General features: G+C 39.3%; 1 protein-coding gene across 1 annotated transcript in view; it reads left to right on the plus strand.

Moving 5' to 3' along the window:
* Window positions 1–625: 625 nt before the first annotated feature.
* Window positions 626–26,416, plus strand: part of LOC136882072 (meiotic nuclear division protein 1 homolog) — a 77,904-nt gene continuing 52,113 nt past the window's right edge. Inside the window, exon 1 of the mRNA XM_067154581.1 lies at window positions 626–806. The gene's annotated coding sequence lies outside the window, so the exon portion shown is untranslated. The remainder of the gene's footprint in view (window positions 807–26,416) is intronic.

Here is a 26,416-nt window from a genome sequence, read left to right on the forward strand (position 1 = left end):
CTGCCCGTTTGATTGTTCTTAGGCCGACTGAGTAGCTGTTGAGAGGATGGCCACCCAGCCGAAAAAGTGTGGACTGGCGAAGTGTGGAGAGATGAGATTAGCTATCCTTGCCCTGGAAGTAGCTATGTGTGCGTGAATGATGTGCTTACACTGAAACATGTTTTATGAGAATTGCTAGGTACCTAAAGAGTCTCCCTGAAACCGCACTCGGAAGGGAAACTATTGAACGTCAATTTTCATGCTTTTTTAGTGTCATCTGAAATACAGAGAGGTACACAACAGTGCACCTTCTTCTCAACCTCACAGACACTCACCGACAGAAACAATATTCACAATAAATTGCACAAAATCAACACAGCACCACAATTACTCCGCATATCACAACGTTAAAGTCCGCCAAGAAGATAACGGAAACCTGACATCTAGCGGCCAAACCGTGAACACGGTCAGGCCGCTTTTTCAGCGACAAATTAGTAGCTATGTCCCGGCCTTGTATATTTTGTAGGCAACGGTTTAACAAACAGTTCGTTGCCTTTTTTTCCTAAAACAGCAGAAATGACCGCCACTAATTAAATGTAGAATGTTTATTCTTTGATATATAATTTTTTCTTTAAATTTTGGCAAATATAATTTCCTGTAATTTCATGTCTTCGTTCATAACAATCTATGGTATGGTATCAGCTGTTCTACTCAGTACTGGCGGTAAAATTCGTGTTTGATTGTGTAAATGACAGCACGTTAGAAGTGTCTTCTTTGTAATTTTAAAAGGAAGAATTCTCTCCGGTATTTATCAGAAGCTGTACAAGGCAAGTATATAATACGTTCGCATTTTCTTGGCTATGAAATACTTTATATATACTTCAAATAGCTTATTATGTTCAATTTCGATAATGGGCTTTAAAGAGAGTACGTTGAAAATAACCTTATATTAAATTAATTAATGATTTACAGTGACATAATGGATTGTCATTTAATAATGAGTAACAAGTAAGTTCATCGTGGTTAAAACTCTCGAGGGAATAACCGTATTGTCTTGTTCTTTCCCACATTCTTCCTGTATGAAATGACTAGTAGGAAAAGGAAAGCAACAGATAGGGAATCTGCCACCTGGGCGACTGCCCTAAATACAGATCAATATTGATTGATTGATTGATTGATTGATTGATTGAAAATTAATGTGTAATTATTAAAAGTTGTAATGATGTTTGAGTTTCTTGCTCTCTTATTTCATTGATACATTATCTTTATTTTAAAATGAAATCGATGAAAACATCCACCATATCTTTTGTTCAAAAAAAAAAAAACCCTCAATGTGTTATTTGTCGTATCTCTTCACTTGGTTCATCAAAATATCTTTAGACTCTCAAATGTAATGTTGATGATTATCGTCATCATTCCCACTTTGGACTGGTCATCCAGTAGTCCAGACTGCAACCATGTTGAGCACATGTGGGACATGACAGATCGCTGCCTTTGGCATCGAGTTTTCAACATTCTGATTGAACTAAAGATGAAGGTACAAGAAGAATGGAAGAACGTGTATGCCACAAGAGGACATTCAGGGCTTGATCAGGAGGATGCCCAGAAGACTCGTGGTGGATTCACAGCCAGGGGTCTCAATACCTCCTATTGATCTCATAATCGCCCCCTCTAGGGATAACATAACCTTGATGTTGGTGTGGGAGCTTGCGTGCTTGTTGATCCCGAGGGTTGGGCCAGCTCGGGATTACCCATGCCGGATTGGCCTCATTGTAGAGCCAGACTAACAAGGCGTCCTCCGAGTTGCCCGAGAGGTATCTGTGTTCCTTTTCCTTCATTTCTGTTTTATTCCTTCTAACCTAAGCAACTTATTCTCTTATTGTCTAGCCAGCCTCTCTGCCTTGAGAAGTTCCCCTGTGGGTGGGGGCGGTGAAGTGGCACCCGCAGTATCGCCTGCCTGTCGTGGGAGGTGAATGATGGGTTGCTCTGACTTGGGAGTGTGGGTTGGCGGCCGTGGAGCCCTTGGCTGGGCTGGGCCCTGGCATTGCTTCCCCTTGCTTGTGTCAGGCTTCCCTCTTTCATCTGTCCTGTCCGGCCTCCCTTGGTCAGCACTTGTTCTTTTCAGCCCCTCAACGTTGTTGGGTTTGAGACGCCTGAGGAGTCTTCTGTTTTCACGCCCTAAGTGGCTTTTGGGTTTCTTTGGTCGGTGCCTTCATTTTTCAAGGTGTTGGATCCTTTCCATTTTTCCCTCTGATTAGTGTTAATAGAGGACGGTTGCCTAATTGTACTTCCTGTTAAAACAATAATCTCGTCGTCGTAAGACCTATCTGTCACAGAGAGTTACAATATTGAAAATCTTCCACCTTTTTGATACTTTTAGCAAATTTTTATTTGTAAACAGTACATGTTTCGTTCTCACTTGGGAACATCTTCAGCTGTTATTAAAGCTTAGGTGAAATGCTAAGTTTTTAAACACGTTATTTGCAAGTACATTGATTTTCTTAAAAACTACTAGAATACCAATTAAATTAAATGATATTAAAACAATGTGGGGTTAATGTGTTAATGAAATGAGACTGGATGATTACATAATTGGTCAGCTTAAAAACTATATCTATTCATTGGAATAGTTGTTGAAAATTTTTCTTTGTTACATTAAAAATGTCTGTTTGTCTTCCGGTTAATAGATTTAAAAAATGATTGACTTCATGACACTGTTCAAATTGTTGTTGAATGTTTTTTCTCTTTCACTCCTTCCAGGTAAGCTGTTATTTATTATGAGCCTGCTTAAAGTGCCCTAAATTAATCATCCTCCCTGGAGGTTACAGTCTATGTCTCGGTGGTATAGGTCGACAATGGCACATATAGGACTTGTAGACGGCGTTCTTACACTTAATTGGAAGATCCTCATTCCATACCAAATCTCATATCCTTTAGTAGAATCCACTAACTTGTTGTATTCTTTTACTTATTTCTGTTATGAAGCATCAAAGAGGATCGGGACATAGGCTAGAATGAACCCCAGAAGCAACGTGCACCTCTTATATCACCGGCAGAGGAGCCCTCACATCAATGGGAAAGATTGAATAATATACTTCTTTCTTCCACACAGTCTAAGTCAAGATATTAACCAAGAGAAATATAGCTTGGCATAAACTATTGCACACAAAATGTTTAATCAAAAAAAACATAATGCTATGAGGAAAAATGGAGAATGATTGACCCAGGGTTTCTCTGCTTGTACTCTTATGATGTGAAACTACTGAAGTATTTCATCTGATGTACATAAAATATGTGATACAAGCATAATTTATCTAGGCAAAGTCAAATGTAAACTCTTATAATTTTTGTTTCTACTACTATTTTCAAAGGCCGAATGATGACTACAGGAACACACTAGACTTTATTAGAGACCAGCAAACGCATTATGTTTCACTAAGATCATCACCTCAGAAGGTTTGGTCAAAGAGCAATCTGACCTAACTCCTGCCTTGCGCACCGAACACAGAGACAGCAGGGGAGAGGAGGAGGGAAAGGTTAGCAGTCTGGCTGTGCAATATGTGCCATACCCTGGCCATCTCTATCTTTATCTGGTTCGATTTTTGGACGAACTGCTTGCCCTCTGTTACTTATGTGTACTCATTGACACTGTTATGATGGCTGACTTAGACTTCAGTAGTACACGCAAACTTAGCCCAAGGAGATCACAGATGTCACCTTTGTCGTCCTGTGATTTTATGATGTTTATTCCTGATCTTGTCTCTCTAGCTTCTCCATGGCTCTTCTAAGCTTTTATCTTCGTGAAGGTTCAATCAATCAGTCACTACTGATCTGCATTTAGGGCAGTCGCCCAGGAGGCAGATTCCCCATCTGTTGTTTTCCTAGCCTTTTCTTAAATGATCGCAAAGAAATCGGAAAATTATTGAACATTACCCTTGGTAAGTTATTCCAATCCCTAACTCCCCTTTCTATAAACGAATATTTGCCCCAATTTGTCTTCTTGAATTCCAACCTTATCTTCATATTGTGATCTTTCCTACTTTTAAAGACACCACTCAAACTTATTTGTCTACTGATGTCCTTCCACGCCATCTCCCCACTGACAGCTCGGAACATACCACTTACAAGTAACTATTCTCATGTTGGTTCCGTATTGAAGTTGACGTATGTCTCAAATATTATTACAATATTTTTAAGTCCACCTGTTCAATACAGTACCATATAATCCACTATTTCATATGGTTAAAATTTTATACATAATACATAAAAGTCAATGGTACATGTTTCACCCTCCTTTACGGGCATCATCAGCCTATATCAATCTATACAACCTATACAATAAAATATTATACAATATTTTACGAAATCATTGTTCAACATTTTACCCTACAATTTATAAGATTAGAAAGACTCCATATGTATTATTTTTAACATACCTGCCAACTTTCCCGATTTAGGCGGGAGACTCCCGATTTTCGACATTGTTTCCCGCCTCCCGATTATTCTACTGTTTCTCCCGATTTTAGCTCATGTTTGGTGAACTTCAAAAATTTGTTTTCAAGTCCCACCATTTCAGCTTTGAACGCAAGTGGCCGGAAGTCCTTCGCTGATTGGCCGCTTTCAAATGAAATATCGACGTTCATTAACGAGAAACATGTGCGAATGTGCGTTGTTTAATGAAACCTGTATATCGGTCTTGATCGGGACGCGTATATCGATTGTCAGTCTCTCGTTCTCGCGTGCTATATGTTCGTTCAAATCAGTCTAGTCGATTCTAGAGACTAGTCGCCAGATTTGGAGTCTTTTTTAGTAATTTCGTGACAGAATGTCAAAGATAGCGACTAGTGACTTTTCTAGAGATTTTAGGAGCCATTTGGAGACATTTCTGGCGAATTTAATTTTATTACTTGACAAAAATAGCATTGCGCTTCGCATAATCGCGCGGCCGCGTGATGCAATATATTAATCTACGAATTAATGGCATCTAATTGCATGACTGATTCACAAGTGTGGAGCATGAGTTCATACTATTTTCAGAAGACTTATCAGAGACCAATCATCTCCCTCACATACTTTCTGTGAGGGAATAGAGTGTGTAATTTTTAGCCTTCTAGCCTTGTATAGCAACAGTCGGGTTTTGAGACAATAAGTGTTATAACCCCTGTATTGCGCAAGACATGGAGAGTAAGCCATTTTTACGAATTGTATCTCCTGATTCCTCCCGATTTTTCCTGATTTTCATATCTAAATCTCCTGATTTTTGGTTTTGTAAAGTTGGCAGGTATGTTTTTAAGATTGATATAGGCTGATGATGCCCGTAAAGGAGGGTGAAACATGTACCATTGACTTTTATGTATTATGTATAAAATTTTAACCATATGAAATAGTGGATTATATTGTATTGTATTGAACAGGTGGACTTAAAAATATTGTAATAATATTTGAGACATACCACTTAATCGAGCAGCTCATCTCCTTTCTCCCAGTTCTTCCCAGCCCAAACTTTGCAACATTTTTGTAACGCTACTCTTTTGTTGGAAATCACCCAGAACAAATCGAGCTGTTTTTCTTTGGATTTTTTCCAGTTCTTGAATCGAGTAATCCTGGTGAGGGCCCCATACACGGGAACCATACTCCAGTTGGGGTCTTACCAGAGACTTATATGCCCTCTCCTTTACATCCTCCTTACATCCTTACTACAACCCCTTAATACCCTCATAACCATGTGCAGAGATCTGTACCCTTTATTAACAATCATATTTATGTGATTTTTATATTTACACCTATGTACTTACAATGATCCCCAAAAGGAACTTTCACCCCATCAAGGCAGTAATTAAAACTGAGAGTACTTTTCCTATATGCGAATCTCACAACCTGACTTTTAACCCCGTTTATCAACATACCACTGCGCACTGTCCATCTCACAACGCTATCGAGGTCACCCTGCAGCCGCTCACAATCTTGTAACTTATTTATTACTCTGTACAGAATAACATCATCTGCAAACAGCCTTATCTCTGATTCCACTTCTTTACACATATCATTGATATATATAAGAAAACATAAATGTTCAATAATACTGCCTTGAGGAATTCCACTTATTACAGGGTCAGATAAAGCTTTGCCTACTCTAATTCTCCGAGTTCTATTTTCTAGAAGTATAGCCACCCATTCAGTCGCTCTTTTTTCTAGTCCAATTTCACTCATTTTTGCCAGTAGTCTTCCATGATCTACCCTATCAAATGCCTTAGATAGGTCAATCGCAATACAGTCCATTTGGCCTCCTGAATCCAGGATATCTGCTATGTCTTGCTGAAAACCTACAAGCTGAGCTTCAGTGGAATAACCTTTCCTCAACCCAAACTGCCTTCTGTCAAACCAGTTATTAATTTTGCAAACCTGTCTAATATAATCAGAAAAAATGCTTTCCCAAAGGTTACATGCAATGCATGTCAAACTGACTGGCCTGTAATTTTCAGCTTTATGTCTATCACCCTTTCCTTTGTACACAGGGGCCACTATAGCAACTCTCCATTCATTTGGTATAGTTCCTTCAACCAAACAATAATCAAATAAGTATTTCAGATATGGTACTATATCCCAACCCATTGCCTTTAGTATATCCCCAGAAATCTTATCAATTCCAGCTGCTTTTCTAGTTTTCAACTTTTGTATCTTACAGTAAATGTCATTGTCATCATAGGTAAATTGTAATACTTCTTTAGTATTACTCATCTCCCCTATCTGGACATTATCCTTATAACCAACAATCTTTACATACTGCTGACTGAATACTTCTGCCTTTTGAAGATCCTCGCATACACACTCCCCTTGTTCATTAATGATTTATGGAATGTCCTTCTTTGAACCTGTTTCTGCCTTAAAGTACCTATAAATACCCTTCCATTTTTCACTAAAATTTGTATGACCCCCAATTATGCTTGCCGTTATGTTATCCTTAGCTGACTTCTTTGCTAGATTCAATTTCCTAGTAAGTTCCCTCAATTTCTCCTTACTTCCACAACCATTTCTAACTCTATTTCATTCCAACCTGCACCTCCTTCTTAATCTCTTTATTTCTCTGTTATAATGTAGTAGATCTTTACCATTCCTTACCACCTTTAAAGGTACAAACCTATTTTCACATTCCTCAACAATTGCTTTAAACCCATCTCAGAGTCTGTTTACATTTTTATTTACCATTTTCCAGCTATCATAGTTACTTTTTAAAAACTCCCTCATGCCTGTTTTGTCAGCCATATGGTACTGCCTAATAGTCCTAATTTTAAGACCTTCCTTTCTTTCACATTTATTTTTAACGACGACAAAAACAGCTTTGTGATCACTAATACCATCTATTACTTCGGTTTCTCTATAGAGCTCATATGGTTTTATCAGCACCACATCCAAAATATTCTTCCCTCTAGTTGGTTCCATCACTTTCTGAATCAGGTGCCCTTCCCATATTAACTAATTTACCATTTGTTGTTCATGCTTCCCGTCGTTCGCATTACCTTCCTAAATGACATTTCATGTTTTTCATCCTTAACTTTTTCGTAGCCTACAAATTCTTCTTTCACCAGAATGAATACTCTCCCTCCTACCATTCCTTTCCTATCTCTACGATGCACACTCCAGTTCCGTGAGAATATTTCTGCATCCATTATATCATTTCTCAGCCATGATTCAACTCCTATTACAATATCTGGTAAGTATGTACCTATTAAATTACTTAATTCTATTTCTTTCTTTACAGTGCTTCTATTGTTGAGCACTAACATTTTTATGTCATCCCTACTTGATTTCCAGTTCCCTGTTCGCTTAACACCGCTCCCTAGGCCAACCCATTTCTCTGAATTTACCTGCCTATAACCCTTGTAGACAAGTTTCCTAACTTATATGTACCACTGCAGTTTAAGTGAAGGCCATCTGAGCGCAGATCCCTGTCTCCTACCCACCCAGTAGGATCTAGAAATCTCACTCCCAGTTTCCCACATACCCACTCCATAGTCTCATTTAAATCCCCAATCACCTTCCAGTCAGTATCCCTCCTACACAGTATTCCACTGATAACAATCTCTGCTTCCTTAAACTTCATCCGTGCTGCATTTACCAGTTCCCACACATCCCCAACTATGTTAGTACTTATACGTGCTTGTCTTACGTTGTTAGTACCAGCATGAAACACTACCACCTTCTCCTTTCCCTCTTCCTTCTCTTCTACTTTCCTCAACATCTGCCTCAACCTAATTCCTGGATAACACTCTACCTTGGTTCCCTTTCCTCCACACACGTTGCCCACATGTCTAACGATGGAATCCCCCATGACCAGAGCCTCAACCCTACCCACCTCATTTGATCCCCTCCCCTCCCCTCCTGGTCAGCCCTATCTTCTCTCACTGCTGCAGAAGCTACTTCCTCCTCCCTTTTCTCCCTCCCATGACCCTGTTCCACCTGTCTTTTCCTTTCCACTACACTACATTTCCCTTTCCTACCTTTTCCCTTCCTCCTACCTCCACACATCTCAGCAACAGTTCCCTGTTCCTCATCTTCCCTCGGTTGTTCTACCTGCAGTGACTCGTACCGATTTCTCAATGACACCTGTCCTGAATTCTGATCCTGAACAGAGCCTTTAGCCTGGAATCTCCTTCCCCTTAATACATTAGACCACCTGTCTTCTACAATTCCCCCATTTCCATCCCATCCCTCCTTTACACCTACTGTATCCTGTACATTATTAGAGGGAGGCCTTATTTCCTTCCTGTCTTCTGAGAGAATCCTAATTATCTTCCTCAAACTCTCCAACTCCTCCCTCATACTCCTTAATGCCTGGCCACATCCACAGTTTCTACACTTGCACTGCGTAGCCATTATTTACGGAATAATGGGAAGAAAAAGGAAAAATAAAATATCTTATTCTGTGCAAATAAAAATGAAAAGAAAGAAATATTGTCCAGGATAGTTCACAAAGATCACACAACGAGGTAATTAATATAAGCTACTACTACACTACAATACTACATAGTTGTATGATTTTATTTCTACAATACCCTAACAGAATGAAAATTGCTGTTAATTACTGAGTGAGTTACGGTGAGTGACACAATATTCCTCGACACTTATTACAAGCACTATTTCTATAGTTTAAGACATGAATGCTATTTGTCTCAGAGGTTTCCAACGTGCTTTATTGCACATGTATGAATGGCCTGATTAAGGTAATGTAACTTCTGTATTTTTGTGTTTGTTTTTATTACCACATGACATTATGGTTGGCCACTATTTCTTTGTTCTCCGTAGGTATTTATTAATTTTGGTGGCCCGTATTTGTTCTTTCGGTTATTGCCCATGTAATGTTATTTATATCAGCTATGTTTTTCTTTGTGTCACAACTCGGTACATTGATTGGTGTCTTACTATCATTGAGTGCCTGTATTGCGTGAATGAGCTCTGTTGCACCTTGGAGGTGTGTCACATCGACTTTATTCCTCGCTTCATGTTGTGGAGGTCTCTGTGTTATTATTCGTGTACCAAATTGCTCTCCGATGTCCCTGCTATGTGGTTATGTATTGGAAGAGCCATGTGCATGGAAGGTTTGTGCTGTTTTGGCATTTGTGTTGCACATGAGATACAGAGTGATGATATGAATTGGGCCTCTGATCTTGTGTGGATTTGGGTTCTCATATCTGCGTGAGATGTTATTTATGAACCGTGCTTCTATATTTTATGGTCCTTTAGACCATTGTTATCTGTTATACGTTCCCTGTTCCTTGGACCCCTTTTAACCTATTGTACGAGTATTCGAATGTGAGTTATGTAGGACACATATCATATTTCCTAGTTGTGTCATTTGTTCTTATCTTTGCTTTCTTTTGGGCATTTCCATTTTTTTTGGTATGTGTATGTTTTCTTAGCAATGTCAAGTTTATCCCTGATCCCGGGCACCATGCTTGCGTGTGCCTCCCTTTCTTTGATATTTTTTATTCTTCTTCTCCTTCTTTTTTTTAAGTTGTTGGAAACCATTGTTGTGTGTGGCGATTGTTGTGTGTGGTAACTCATTTAATGGCCGTGTTTCACGATCTGAAAATACTCGTCCTGTTCATATGGATATAAATTTTTTTTTTTTTCTTTGGGCCGAGGTCTGCATCATGGAATTACACTGTTTTACTCTATTTTGCTCCTAAGGTACTGTAACAATTTCTTTTCTCATGTTCTGAATAATTGTTTTTTATGAATGGTTGAACCTGTTGGCCGGATCGTATTATTGGGTAGACATGATGCTATGAGGATAGTAATTAGGTTATTAGGCCTATGCATTGATTCCACCAGAGCCAGTTTTCTTTCTTATTTTATTTCTCCCTTTTTTTCACATCGCCACTTATTATTTTGATCTAATGTTTATCTAATAAACTCTTTGTTTTCTACTCGGCGTTATTATTGTAGGAGTAGGAGGGGTAGTCTTTTAAATTTTACCCATTTGATTTAACAGGTTCGAGTTCTGTTCATGACTTGTCTCTGGCCATTTTCGACCCGATCCGTGCGAACATGATAAGTATTTATTTATCGTCCCGTTACCTCTGGTTGATTTGATCTTCCACTGATTTTTATTTTTTGTTTATTTTTATTTTTCGTTACCTTTCTGCCTGTGCATGTGTTGTGTTTTCCGGCTATTTATTCCTCGGTGCTCATCTTGGCCAACCTTGCTGTGGGCGTGCGAGAAGAATAACATGGGGCTGGTCTAACACAACCACATATCATATTCATCATCGTAAGATAGGAGGGGCGTAAAAAGCAACACAGTCGTCTTATTAGCCAAATCATTTTCAAAGAGGTTTGAAGAATTAAAAATGTTTGAAATTGACTTAAATTTATTTATCAGACCTTCTTCACTTTTGGCCGAGATTGTTCCTTATTACTTATAGCTTGAGCTGATATATCTGCAGTGGAACACCTAGGTCAAGGATGTACCTTATTTAGGCAGTTGTGGAATATGCAAGATTTTAAGATACTTTCTAAACAGCAATATGCTCAACTGCATAGACAAGCTGCTGAAGATCTTTCAGTGTTTGTTCCATCTGTTCAGGAGAGCATATTTTTCTTTTTTTCTGTTATGAAATTGACAAGTCCTGGCGATGTGTGGGTCTAAACTCCAGGTGGTTGACCGTATTGTGAACTTTTGTTCCAAGCATAGAACAGAACACATTGTACAGTTCAAACTACAGTTGAACCTCGATATCTCAAAGTGACTTAAATTTCCTGGATGTTTGTCCTATTCTTCACGTGTATTTATTTCTCTATTGCTCCAAATTTGGTTACATGAATTTCTTGATTTCTCGAAGCAAACATTTCCTCCCTTGAAGCAAGAAATACTCTGCAACTCAAATTTTGTGCAACATTAACTGTGCAATATGGTATTTGTGGTTTGTGAGGATCAGTTAGCAAGTAAAGAAGGGTTAAAGTTATGCTGGGAGGTAATGTGACGGGAACCGAAAAACTAAAACTTCTAGTGATCGGAAAATCGACGAAGCCTCGCTGTGTAAAGGTTAACAGTAACAAACAGAAGAGACTAGCAGATTTTTTCAAAGGTGTTAACAAAGGCATGTTTCTTGTTTCACTACTGTATGTACTGTATCCTCTCTTCTAAAAAGTTACTATAACAAGGATTATAATTAAAGTGGTGCCATAAAATAGTTTGTTTGCATATTTTTAAATACGGTTAAAAATGTATTCATTATAAGTCCGTAGATACATACGATTCAATTATGTGCATACATGCTCAAAAACTGTATTCTCTATATCCCAAAATTTTGATAACTCGAAATAAAATTTAGTTCCCGAGATGATTCGAGATATCGAGGTTCCATTGTAACACACGTCCCATCTCAGGTCACAGTGTTCTGTTTTGCTGAAAAAAGTGAATACATGTGTGTGTATGCAAGTGTTGTTTCTGTAAAATATGTAATATTATTTTTGTCATCATTATAAGTTTAAATACACAGGCTGTGAATGAAGTTCTTGCTTCATCTGTCTGTTTAAAAAAAATGATCACAACTATCACCTTCTGCTTACTCTTGCCTGCAGTGACTGTCAGCATACAATCATCTCTTTCATACACTTTCACCAAATGTGGCAGTGATGGGGGATAGGTGGTACACTGGCTAGATGTGGTGATGCTCCTGGGGGTGCAAGTCTTGTCTACTGCTACCCTAGAGGGCAGATACAGTTTAAACTGTTGTCTGCTATTTTTTCTCTTGTGGTAGTGGTACAACTTCTAGAAATATATTAACAGCTAGTTCTTAGCAAAGTGCTTTTTAGACATTAGTTGTCCTGCTCCTGATGGATGTAGAAGGAATTGCTTGATTTGTCTGATGTAAAGCTGGTGGGCCCCCTCACTGTTTTTAAAGGTCAAGTGTCTGATGTAAAGCTGGTGGGCCCCCTCACTGTTTTTAAAGGTCAAGCGAAGACTTCTGGAACACACTAAGCTACATCATGTACCAAAAAAAATGTCACATTTCTCAAAAATCATCACACCAGAGGGTAGAAAGCCATCTCGTACATTTCGTCTCTAAATTCACTATTGGAAGTTGCTTGAAAATGAGGATTAATACTTCATCCAACTTTCCTTCTCTTCTTAGCACTATCAAATTCATTTTCTATTTAGTTTCCAGTATAAGCTACTACCAATGTAAATACTTTCAAGTAAGTATATAATAAATTTCCAGTAATACCTGCTCTACAAAACAAAAACATTTCTGTACAACATCCTTTGTTTCTCAGTTGGAGTTTTTCACATCAGTCTTGACGACGTTAATATTCAGTTCTGTCTGTGAGTGGGGGCGGTATAATACTCCCACAGTATCCCCTGCCTGTTGTAAGAGGCAACTAGAAGGGAATCACAGGGGCTGTCATGTTGGGAGTATGGGTTAACCCTGACATTTCACGTCTATAAATATCGCTTTAGTTACACCACACGTTTCGAAGACGTGTCACTCAAAGCCTATTATTTAAAGTTACATTAAAGTTACCAGATGGAATGAACAAGGAATAGAGGTGGTGGAGGGGATAACTCTCCCCTCCTTAAGAGGAATAGATGGCATTCATTCGCACAACACGTCAGAAAAACGTATGGTGTTACTGTCAGGGTTAATGGCCACATGTTCCTAGCTGAGTCTGACATTTCTTCAACTTACTTGTGCCACGGTCCTTGCTCCCATCTTTCCTATTGGATCTCCCTTGGTTAGTGTTTGTTCTCTTCCAAACCTGACAGTATACGGTTTGCTTAACCTACGGAGTTGATCATGTTTGTTTTCGAAGCGCTTGCCTTTCTTTTACAGATACCTTCATTTTTTCTTCAATTAGTGTTGAGAGAGGACAGTTGCCCAGTTGTACTTCCTTTCGAAAAAGTAACACTGCCACCTTTATACTAAATAGCACGTTTCTTTGCACAGAAGCTTGCTTGAAGCCACTTTGGTCTACTCTCCACTAGGTCATCAAGCCATTCTTGGCTCAATTTATCCCATTCCCCTGGTCATTCTACAAAAATCTTATATGGTATGCAGCAAAACAAATTACACTGAAATTATTGCTAGTCTGTTGTCCACATTTCCCTAGCAGCAAAGTATTTATTTATTGTGTATAATAGATTGACATATTGTGAATTTGGTGTTGTGTGTTGATTTCTACAATTATGGTTCTCATAAGAGAGGAGACTGTGTTTATCGTGGAACATTATTTCCGGTCATACGGAGTGAGGCGGCAGAATGGGCTGAGTTTGCTTTGCATTAAAGAACAATATGAGGAGCGATTTAATAAGGAGGCACCAAATAACAGAACAGCATTAGGTATCGTTAAGTTCAGTCATGCGGGATCAGTCTTATATCAACAAAAGGGGACAATAGGGTGCCCAAGAACTGTCGGAGCAAACAAGATTCAGATTCAAGGACAACTTCTCCAATAGGTGTTAAGTGTTGGGTCATGGAATATTGGACCCTTATTTCATCCAGGATGCTGCCTAGCATCCAAAAACAGTGGACCACGTAGTCTCTTGACACCTCATTATTGCCGCACCAGAAACGTTTCCTCTGCAATGACTATGGATGCAAAAAGAGATGGAGCTACAGCTCACACCATAGGAGGAGTCTCTTACCCTTCTGCAACGACTCTTTGGATATTGCCTCATTTCTCATGGAAATCCATTCCTGTACCCTTTCTGCTACCTGGATCTCACGGCATCAAATGCCTTTATGTGGGGCAAGTTAAAATAATTTTTCAAGACAGATGTGACCCTCCTACAAATATTCCCGAGTTACAGGAGAAGGTAACGTCATGTTTTGTGTCCTTACAACAATCTTTGCTCATCAACATGTTCAATAATCTTCAGAAAGTGTGTGGCACTTGATGGTACACATTTTGAACACATACTGTACCAACGTAGTCAAATAACATTTCAGCATCATTTGTTCTGCTGCATATGGTAGGTTAGGATGTCCATAAAAATCCATTTCAATTTATCCCAGACATGATCAGTGGGGTTCACGTCTGCAGAACTTCTGGGCCCTGAACAACCATGAGAGCTGTACGACGACTCCATGAAATGTCATCTCAGAACATCACTGAACCACCACACTGCTGCCCACGGTATCTGGCGTAGTCTTCTTGTCCATATCCATTAATGGATGTTGGTGACCACATGTTCCATTTGGGGAGATAGTGAGTTTGAACCCCACTGTTGGCAGCCCTGAAGATTACTTTCCATGGTTTCCCATTTTCACACTAGGCAAATGCTGGGGCTGTACCTAAATTACGGTCATGTTTGCTTCCTTTTCACTCCTATTCCTTCCCTATCCCATCATTGCCGTAAGACCTGTGTCGCGGTGATGTAAAGCAAATTGTTAAAAAAAAAAAAAAAAACTGCCCAATTAGTTGCTGTAATATTCTCAACGGAATAGCCCTGTCCATTGCTGTATGTACTGTAGCCATGGTATTTTTCTTTGCCCTCTTCCTCTTTTGCCTTCAAACCTTCCCTTCTATAGTATCATCCACTGTAAAAGGTATTCCAAAAGATATGTCCCAGGTGTGCCATCTTTCTAGCTGTAACTAGCAGTTCACGATTTCTATTTATGCATTTCAGGACTTCTTCACTAGTTACTCTCTCTGTCCATGCTTTTTAAGTATCCTGCAGTGTCTACATTTCAAGCCTTAATCTTCATCGTAGGCATTTTTAGAGTCTATTCCTCAACACTGTACAGAACTATAGACCTGATGAAACATTTTACAAATCTTACTGTACGGCTGACACGCAAATATGTACACCTAAAGACTTTCACAAAAGCACTACAGGGATTCTCTATATGGCATTGTATCTCCACGTCTGATGTCCTATCATCACAAAGCCATGTTCCAGGATGTTTAAACAGTGTCTGACCTATGCAGGAATACCTGGTACCTTCTAAATATTTTTCCTACAATTTACTCTTTGGGTCCAGACATACGCAACATTTGTCAGTGAATAGCATCCTACGATAAAACTGGGGAGACCCAGTCAGCATGATCTCTTGTTTATTTGTAACAGGCTGCATGATGCCAAGTTTTAAGGGCTAGATCTTGCCATGGCCTTCATGAAGGCAGATTGCCCTCAAGGAGGCTGTTCCTAACAGTTTGATTGGACACACATCTCAAAATTACCATAAACACTGAACTGAGCCCTACAGTGATTCAGTTACGAAGGAGAAAAAGAAAGATCTACAAGCTGTGCTGAAGAACAAGCACCATAGTTCCTATTTAAACCTAATATAAAAGAAAAACCTAATCAGTGTAGAGAAATCTATATTCATTCAACTTTTTAGAGGTTAAATTTCAAGTAGATTGAAAAATATTTTACTGTTTCCCATGTGTATTAATTTGTGTGTATGAATGAGTGTGCTTAAACATTGTATTTGATTTAGAGAACTGGTGCAACATTCCACGTAACCTCTCTCTGCGAACAACTATTTCCTCTGTTGCTGTTCTAAATATGTACAAAATGTAACATTTGTTGTATGCTTCAATTATTCATCATCATCATCATCATCATTTCCCTTTATCCAGCTGTAGCCGGGTAGGGGCAAATATGGTTCCTCTCCACTTTCTTCGGTCTTTCCACCACTCCTCCTCCAACACTGTGTCCCAGTCCAGGTTTCTTTCTATAATGCTGCATTGGATGGTATCCTTCCATCTCAATTGTGGTCGTCCACGGCCTCTCCTTCCTTGGATTTGCATTTCCATCACCTTTTTTGGCATTCTTTTGCCGCTCATTCGCTTTATGTGCCCAAACCATCTTAGTCGGCTCTTCTCTATTCTATCATTCATTTTTTCCACTCCAATTTCTTCCCGGATTTTCTCATTCCTTATTTTGTCTCTTCTACTCTTCTGTATCATACTCCTCAAGAATTTCATTTCGGCTGCCTGTATTCGACTCTCATCCTTCTTTGTCATTGTCCAAGTTTCTGCTCTGTAAGTTGTTATGGGTACGTAATACATCTTGTACATAGTATCCTTTGCTTCCATTGGCACATCTTTGTCCCATAACATGTTTCTTACACTATGATAGAAACAACTTCCAGCTTGAATCCTTTTACTAATCTCAGCATCCAGTCGAGCATTCTCCATTAATTCACTCCCCAGGTATTTAAACGTTTCCACTACTTCCAGGGGCTTGTCTGCAAGTCTAATCTGACCTTTCCCTTCTTTCTCCCCTCTAGTCATAACAAGAGTTTTACTCTTTTCTACACTTATTTTCAATCCACTTTCTTCAATCTTCCCGTTCACCACATTCAACTGTTCTTGAACCTTCCTGTCGTCTTCTACCCAAATCACAATATCATCTGCAAATAACATCATGTTCATCTCTCTTCCTCCATATGTTGCTTTTGCTGTTCTCGTGATGTCATCCATTACTATTTTAAACAGGATTGGTGACAGAACACTTCCCTGTGTCAGCCCACTAGTTATTTTGAGCCAACTTGTCCTGCCAACTTGTGTTTGCACGCAGCTACAACATTCCTTATACAATGCCATGATCATTTTTATTAATCCCTGTCCAATTCCTTTTTGCACCAGACTGTCCCAAACTTTTGTCCTAGGGACACTGTCATATGCCTTTTCAATATCAATGAATGTCATCACCATATCATTCCCGTACTCCCAATGCTTTTCCATTAGTTGTCTCATAATGAAAATGGGCTCTATTGTTGACCTTCCACTTCTGAAACCAAACTGATTTTCCTGTATCTGATTCTCAACCCTCAACCTTATTCTACTTTCCAGTATCCTTTCCATTATCTTAGCAACATGGGATATTAGAGTAATTCCCCTGTAGTTCTTCAAAACTTTCTTATCACCTTTCTTGAAAATTGGGATGATTATTCCTTTTTGCCAATCCTCAGGGACCTCCTTATTCTCCCAGACATTCCTGAGAACCCGATATGTCCACTGCAGGCCTACAGCTCCAGCTGCCTTTATCATCTCCACTGAAGTTTCATCTATTCCAGCAGTTTTTCCATTCTTCATCTTTCTTACTGCCATTTCAATTTCATTTATTGTAATTTCTTTATCCATTTCTTCATCAACTAATTCCTTTTCCTGGTCGTCCGTTGAATGACTGTCATCCGTTCTTATGTTCAGCAGCTTCTGAAAATACTCTCTCCATCTCTTTCTTATTTCTTCTGGCTTTGTTAAAATTATGCCACATTCATCCTTCACAAATCTGGTGTTTACTTGATCGCTCTTTTTGTTTCTTAAGATACCATACAGTAATTTCTTGCTGCCCTGTGTATCATCTCTCAATTTGTGTGTGAATAAGGCCCAGCTTTTCCTCTTTTCTTCCTCCACTACTTTCTTGGCCAAATTCTTTGCCTCCACATATTTTCTTCTACTTTCTTCAGTCTTAGATGTTTTCCATGCTTTCCATGCCATTTTTTTTCCTTCACTTTAATCTTTACCCTATCATTCCACCAGTGTCTTTCTTTGTCTTTCACATTTCCTGATGTTCTACCACACACCTTTTCTGCACATCCAACCAGTGCTTCCTTAAATCTTTTCCATTCCTCTTCAACATTCCCCACCTCTGTCCTGGGTACCAAGGGTATTATTACCCTTTGAAATTCTTCTTCTTGGCTTTTCTCCTTCAACTTCCATACTTTAATTCTTTTCTCTCTTCTTAATTGGAGTTTTTCAATCTTTCCAACTTTCAATTTTCCTATCACAACTCTATGATCTCCACCAAAGGCTTCTTCAGGCATGGCTGTTACATCTACAAGGTTCTTCCGGTGTTCTTTCTCTATGATTATATAATCAATCATGGTCTTTGTTCGTCTGTCTCCCCAACCATACCTTGTAATCTTCTGACTGTTCTTCTTCCTAAACCAGGTGTTTCCAACAATCATTTGATTCCTCATGCAAAAATCCACCAACAACTCACCTTCTGGATTTACATTTCCATATCCAAAGGGCCCTACAACATCTTCCTTTCCTTGTCTTTCCATTCCAACTTGTGCATTTAGATCTCCCATCAATAGTACTTCCTTATCTTCTATCTGTCTCTCCACTTCCTCTAAGAAGTCCTCTAGATGTTCATCTATGCAACCAGTTGGTGGGGCATACAACTGAAATAGATCTTTCATGCCATTTTCAAACTGGAGTCTCATCATCATCATCCTATCGCTGAGGTACTTTGTATATTCCAGATATTCTTGGATTTCTCTTCTAAGTATGATGGCCACTCCATTTTTTGCTTCAGGTCCTCCGCTGCAATACAGCCTGTATCCTTCTCTCAGAGGGATCTCCCCTGTACCCCTCTTCTTGGTCTCGCACAGTCCAAGTATGGCTATTTTTTTTTTTTTCTATCATGAAGTCAACCAGTTCTTCTGTCTTTCCCGTCAATGTCAGTACATTAACTGTTGCAATTTTGATGTAGTTTGGTGCTGGTTGCCCATTTTTCACAGTTCCCCCAGCACCTGAAGAGCTGCGCGTCGCGTTTAGCAGGGGACGCCCTAACCTTTTCCGAGGCACCATATCTGCTTTGTCCATATAGGCTATTGTTACGATGGGCTCGCCACACCCAAAGGCATTTTATACCTACTGCCAGGTTCAAAATTAGGCCGCCCCTAACATGGAGACAGACGCCTTTCGTAGCCGCTCCTCTGGAGTACAGACGCTATGGGTATGCCCCTTCCGCCATCTCCGCCGTAGATGCCGTTGAGGTCTTCACTCGTAACACTGAGCTGGGACCCATACCAGATGTTACACACCGGGTCAGTGTGCTCTGGGACTCATAGGCAGGGGCGCCACTCCCTGGGTAGGGCTGCCTCCAAAGAGGGTCCCTACCTGCTGTGTGCACAAATTATGTTGTATACTGGTTTTATGGGAAGCAAGGGATGGAGAGGAGTCCTGCTTCAGCATTCATTTTCACAGTTGTGCTAACCAAAGCGAGAGAAACAAATATGGAAAGCAGTAAATCTATCTGTCTGAACAGTATTTACTTCACACATGCAGGTTTACTTTATACATATAAATGAAAAGAAATGGAGGCTAGTGCCTTGCATGCACTTTTAGGTTTGAAGTAACACAACAAAAGTATGTGCTAAAATATTTTATTTCTCGTGTTAAATGTAAAGTCCCTTCAAATATACTAACAAATCAAGATATTAGACATATATAAGGCAAATTTATTATGAGGCACCTTCTGCTGCACGACGGCATATTGGATCCTATGTTTGCAAAAATGAAACTTTTGTACCAACATGATGATCTTATACTTCACTCTGCTATAAAAAAATTTTTTTGAATCTAACAAGCAAGCTGTGTTTGTACCTCTTACTGAATATCTAAGAAGGTGATACAGATGTTGATTCCCATAGGGAACCTGAAACATCAGTCCTGAATGAGTAAATTTATAATACCAATATAAATGGTCCGTTATTGGACATTATAAATTTTCCAGCTAACTCATCTAAGAAGGTGTCGCATCAGCTATAGCGATTATGTAATTCACTTAATTACTGCAAACAAGTTACACAGTTCAAAAAAATAGAGGAACATGTTTTTGAACGTATGCCATGCTCCACAAAACACTACCTCACACCCAGGTATATTACTAACTAAACCTTTATTCTTTACCATTGAAGTATAAAAAGAAAATCGATGGATTTGCGTTCATTTTCAGAACACAAAGGGAAATGTCCAAATACGGGGGAAAACAAAGTGATAACAGTCCTCCAGGGTGATTTTTTATCACAGTTGGAGAGCTTCAGCATGGTTTATCTTCTCCATGAGCATTTATCACTACATGGCATGCTCTGTATAAGTCGACGGAGGTAACATTTCTGTATCAGGTCCCATTCTTCAATGAGAACCTGTTCATGAGGTCTTGGAGAGTCTTTGGTGGAACAGGACGCCCACGAATACTTCTGTCAAGCTTATCCCACACATGCTCGATGGGATTAAGGTCGGGACTCACTGCTGGCCATTCCATCTCTTGAATGTCCATTTCTCACAAGACAGCTCTGGTGATGCGTGCTACATGACACGTACAGACCAGGAAAGGGTAGCGCAGATGCTGATTCAGAATTATTTGATAAGATAATCAGCTATGTGGGGAAACGATAAGGAAAGGAATGGAACGTGGTTGTAGCGGGTGATCCCAATTTACCAAATGTCAATTGGGAAGGTAATGCGAACGACAAGAAGCATGACCAACAAATGGCAAATAAGTTAATATGGGAAGGGCACCTGATTCAGAAAGTGATGGAACCAACTAGAGGGAAGAATATTCTGGATGTGGTGCTGGTAAAACCCGATGAGCTCTATAGAGAAACCGAAGTAATAGATGGTATTAGTGATCACAAAGCTGTTTTTTGTGGTAATTAAAAATAAATATGAAAGAAAGGAAGAGATTAAAATTAGGACTGTTAGGCAGTACCATATAGCTGATAAAACAGGCATGAGGGAGTTTTTAACCCATTAACTACCAAATTTTTAAATCAAATTTTTTGGTATATTCTGGGTACTATGATCAGTTCTAGGATTGAGAAATGAAGAATATATATTTTAAAGTAATTCCATTGGAGTAAGCAATATATTTATGTCGATCCCCAAATGGGGATCATGGTTGATAACACTTAGTTTTACACTTCATGATATTTTGTTTCATGCAGTCCTTCATTACACATGCAACACGCAACATTGTTTATATGAATTTATCTTGCAGACTAGATGCTTTTTGTCTCTTCATGTCCATATGTTTAATCGTATAGCCATTCTCGGAGATCTAGGTTTTGATTGGCAGATGTCTCTGCGTGTTTCACATCTTCAGTTCTTGTGCCAAATAGCAAAGCATACAACGTGCAGTCCCAAATTTCACACACAACACTGCTTCCTTACATTCTTCTTGCACACTCCACATTTTCTTTGCTTGCCCATGTCCGTACATTCGATCATGTGTCCCCTTCCGGAGGTTCTGATGTCTATTGGAACACGTGATGTGGATGGCTTAGGGTATGACGGACGACCAGTCCGCTTCAGATCTGAAATGGCCGATGATTCAGCTAGATATGATCTTGTCACCATCCTTCTGAACTGAAGCAATGAGAAATGCCCATTTGTAAGGCAGAAAATTGTGTGGGCATTGACTAATGCCACATCAATTGCATTAGTTAGTAATGGAAAATACCATTTCTTTCTTCGTATTCTGACCTGGTATTTCTGTACATTCCAATCCAGTTTATCAACGCCCCCCATGTGTTTGTTGTACTTTCCGCCGAGCTTGGGTTGAGGGACTTGTATTTCTTTCTTCTGGCCCTTGCTCCATCTTTTGACAAAGTTTATTGGCTGTATTTTATCATGGTTTGAAAGCATCTTCACGCAGGTGTTATCTTTCCATATCACGGCCAAGATCTCATTGTTGCTATCAAACCTGTAGTCATAGATTCCTCTCTCTTCCTTCATCATGTTCTTCTCACTTTCAATAAGGCATTTGTTAATTCTATTCATTCGTACGGTCCCTGTCGCTCTCACTCCCATTTCTGTTAGTGTTTTCATCAGAGGGAAACTTGTAAAACAGTTGTCAAAATAGACTTTGTGAACTTATGGAGATTGTTTAGTATGGAAATCATTTTCAGTGTCACTGAAGCACCATGTTCTAGAAGTGATACATCATTTGTATCATTCGTTTTTCCTTCGTACACGGACATCTGATAACAGTATCCACTTTGGGAATAGCACATTGCCCATTGCTTGAAACCGAATCGCACTGGCTTCCCACTGATAAATTGCTTCAAGTAGCGATGCCCATAATATTGTATCATTTGCTCATCAAAACTCAGGCATTCAGAGAAAACGCCAAATTTTATGAAATTCTTATTTAGCAAATCTAATAAGGGATGAATCTTCAAAAGTTTATCTCTCTCACATCCCGGGATGCTATCCAGAAGTGAGTTGTCGTTGAAGTGAAGGTCTCATTTTATTTCAAGATATAGGTTGCGACTCATACATTTCCGCACAGTTAATACGTCAAAAATCCTCATCTTCATTCCAATACAGCTGCTCTTGAGAGAGGGCATGATATCCAGTGAATAGCAGAATCCCTATGAACTTTTGGATACATTCTGGTGATAGTTGGAAGCTGTGATTATTGTTCTGGGAGGCATACCGAATGCTTTCACTAACAATCAATCTCAGTACTGTTTCATCAAAGAATTCTTCAAAACATCCAACAGCGGTCTTTTCTGTTGTCAGCTGTTGTCAGACTGACTTTCCACTGCTCAATTTCTCGAGAGTCAGCATATGATTTACTGTATGTTGCGTCTTCCCTAATCCACTTAGAAGTGATATTAGACCTAACTTTTTTTCTTGCGGGGTTTGCATCTTCCAGTTCAGGTTGTAGAGTTCCAATCTTCCCAGTACATCAGTTGGGACTCTATCTTCTAGTTCAGTTTCGTGAATGTCCTCACAGTCAGAAATATTGTCTACGTTATCCGGTGGTAGCTGAACAATATCAGTAGTACCATTCACATCACAGTCATTTTCATGGACGTCACGAACCATAAAGTTTGGATCATTGACAACTTCCTCAATTTCTCTAAGACAAACTGCAGTATAGCGACCCATTACGATCTGAAAAAAATGAAACAAAACTTACATGGTATCTGTCATGAGCCCCAAATGGGAATTAAGCTTTCAGAAGCCTACAGTGCTAAATAAAAATAACCATGAAGGTGAAAAGGTGTTCTGTTTCTTCTGAAAGCATTAGGCATTAAATTTAGTTGATCGGAATTCGGAAATAAAATATTATAACGTGACTTACTGTGATTTGAATATTCGCAAGTGTTGAAACTTCTGAATACCATGCCTCATCATAGAAATCACGCACGACAACCCACAGCCTTCGCAACAATGAACAAACACTTCAATCACAAGCTTCAAAAATGTCTGTAGAACAATGTCAGTATGTAATCATTGTTACCAACCTAAACATAGAAACAGAATCTCCAAGGAAAGAAGAAATCCCCAATTGGGGATCATGGCAGTGAATGGGTTAATAAGTAACTATGATTGGTGGAAAACTGTAAATAAAAATGTAAACAGACTCTGGGTTGGGTTTAAAGCAATTGTTGAGGAATGTGAAAATAGGTTTGTACCTACAAAGGTGGTAAGGAATGGTAAAGATCCACTATATTATAACAGGGAAATAAAGAGACTAAGGAGGAGGTGCAGGTTGGACAGAAATAGAGTTAGAAATGGCTGTGGAAGTAAGGAGAAATTGAAGATACTAGGAAATCAAATCTAGCAAAGAAGTCAGCTAAGGATAACATGATGGCAAGCATAATTGGTGGCCACACTAATTTTAGTGAAAAATGGAAGAGTACGTATAGGTACTTTAAGGCAGAAACAGGTTCCAAGAAGGACTCAATTCAATTCAATGAATACTGATCTGCATTTAGGGCAGTCGTCCAGATGGCAGATTCCCTATCTGTTGCTTTCCTAGCCTTTTCCTAAATGATTTCAAAGAAATTGGAAATTTATTGAACGTCTCCCTTGGTAAGTTATTCCAATCCCTAACTCCCCTTCCTATAAATGAATATTTGCCCCAGTTTGTCCTCTTGAATTCCAACTTTATCTTCATATTGTGATCTTTCATACTTTTATAAACGCCACTCAAACTTATTCGTCTACTAATGTCATTCCACGCCATCTCTCCGCTGACAGCTCGGAATACAAATATTTGTATTGAAAAGGTGGACCCTTTTAAGTTTCCTATCTTCCATTCTCAGTTCAATACGGACAAAAATGAAATTCTTAGATTTAAATGGTAAGTTAGGCTCGTCAGTTGGGACTTAGCACACCACCCAAGATGCAAGGCTAGTTCATACCGTGGAGGCCACTGCATAGGCTATTTGAAGCCACCAGCAGTGCCAATGCACTATGAGAGCTATGTCTTATTTCCAAAAATAGATGCCTGCCTGGCCATCAAATGGTGTAGATGTTGATTCCCATAGGGAACCTAAAATATTTGTCCTGAGTGAGTAAATTTATAATACCAATATAATGGTCTGTTATTGGACATTATAAAATTTCCATCTAACTCATTCTTGGTAACACTGCCTGCGTTTCGCCCTCGTGTGCTAAGTTAGGCTCGTCAGTTGGGACTTAGCACACCACCCAAGGCTTCAAATAGCCTATGCAGTGGCCTCCACAGTATGCACTAGCCTTGCGTCATGGGTGGTGTGCAAAGTCCCAACTGACGAGCCTGACTTAGCACACGAGGGCGAAACGCAGGCAATGTTACCAAGAATGAGTTAGCTGGAAATTTTATGATGTCCAATAACGGACCATTATATTGGTATTTTAAATTTACTCATTCAGGACAAATATTTTAGGTTCCCTACGGGAATCAACATCTACATCATTTGATGGCCAGGCAGGCATCTATTTTTGGAAATGAGACATAGCTCTCATAGTGCATTGGCACTGCTGGTGGCTTCAAATAACCTATGCAGTGGCCTCCACGGTATGCACTAGCCTTGCGTCTTGGGTGGTGTGCTAAGTCCTAACTGACGAGCCTAACTTAGCACATGAGGGTGAAACGCAGGCAATGTTACCAAGAATGAGTTAGCTGGAAATTTTATAATGTCCAATAACGGACCATTATATTGGTATTATAAATTTACTCATTCAGGGCAAATATATTAGGTTCCCTATGGGAATCAACATCTACATCACATAGCTCTTAGTCGAGCAGCTCATCTTCTTTCTCACAATTCTTCCCAACCCAAACTTTGCAACATTTTTGTAACGCTACACTTTTGTCAGAAATCACCCAGAACAAATCGAGCTGCTTTACTTTGGATTTTTTCCAGTTCTTGAATCAGGTAATCCTGGTGAGGGTCCCATACACTGGACCCATACTCTAGTTGGGGTCTTACCAGAGACTTATATGCCCTCTCCTTTACATCCTTACTACAACCCCTAAACACCCTCATAACCATGTGCAGAGATCTGTACCCTTTATTTACAATCCCATTTATGTGATTACCCCAATGAAGATCTTTCCGTATATTAACACCCAGATACCTACAGTAATCCCCAAAAGGAACTTTCACCCCATCAACGCAGTAATTAAAACTGAGAGGACTTTTCCTATTTGTGAAACTCACAACCTGACTTTTAACCACGTTTATCAACATACCATTGCCTGCTGTCCATCTCACAACATTTGAGGTCACGTTGCAGTTGTTCACAATCTTGTAACTTATTTATCACTCTATAGAGAATAACATCATCCGCAAAAAGCCTTACCTCAGATTCCACTCCTTTACATATATCATTTATATATATATATATATATAAGAAAACAAAGGCCCGATAATACTGCCTTGAGAAATTCCCCTCTTAATTATTACAGGGTCAGATAAAGCTTCACCTACTCTAATTCTCTGAGATCTATTTTTTAGAAATATAGCAACCCATTCAGTCACTCTTTTGTCTAGTCCAATTGCACTCATTTTTGCCAGTAGTCTCCCATGATCCACCCTGTCAAATGCTTTAGACAGGTCAATCGCGATACAGTCCATTTGACCTCCAGAATCCAAGATATCTGCTATATCTTGCTGGAATCCTACAAGTGGAGCTTTAGTGACATAACCTTTCCTACAACTGAACTGCCTTCTATTGAACCAGTTATTCATTTCACAAACATGTCTAATATAATCAGAAAGAATGCCTTCCCAATGCTTACATACAATGCATGTCAAACTTACTGGCCTGTAATTTTCAGCTTTATATCTCTCACCCTTTCCTTTATACACAGGGGTTACAATAGCAACTCTCCATTCATCTGGTATAGCTCCTCCGACCAAACAATAATCAAATAAGTACTTCAGATATGGTACTATATCCCAAC

The sequence above is a fragment of the Anabrus simplex genome, chromosome 1, assembly GCF_040414725.1.
Source record: "Anabrus simplex isolate iqAnaSimp1 chromosome 1, ASM4041472v1, whole genome shotgun sequence".
Lineage (NCBI taxonomy): Eukaryota > Metazoa > Arthropoda > Insecta > Orthoptera > Tettigoniidae > Anabrus > Anabrus simplex.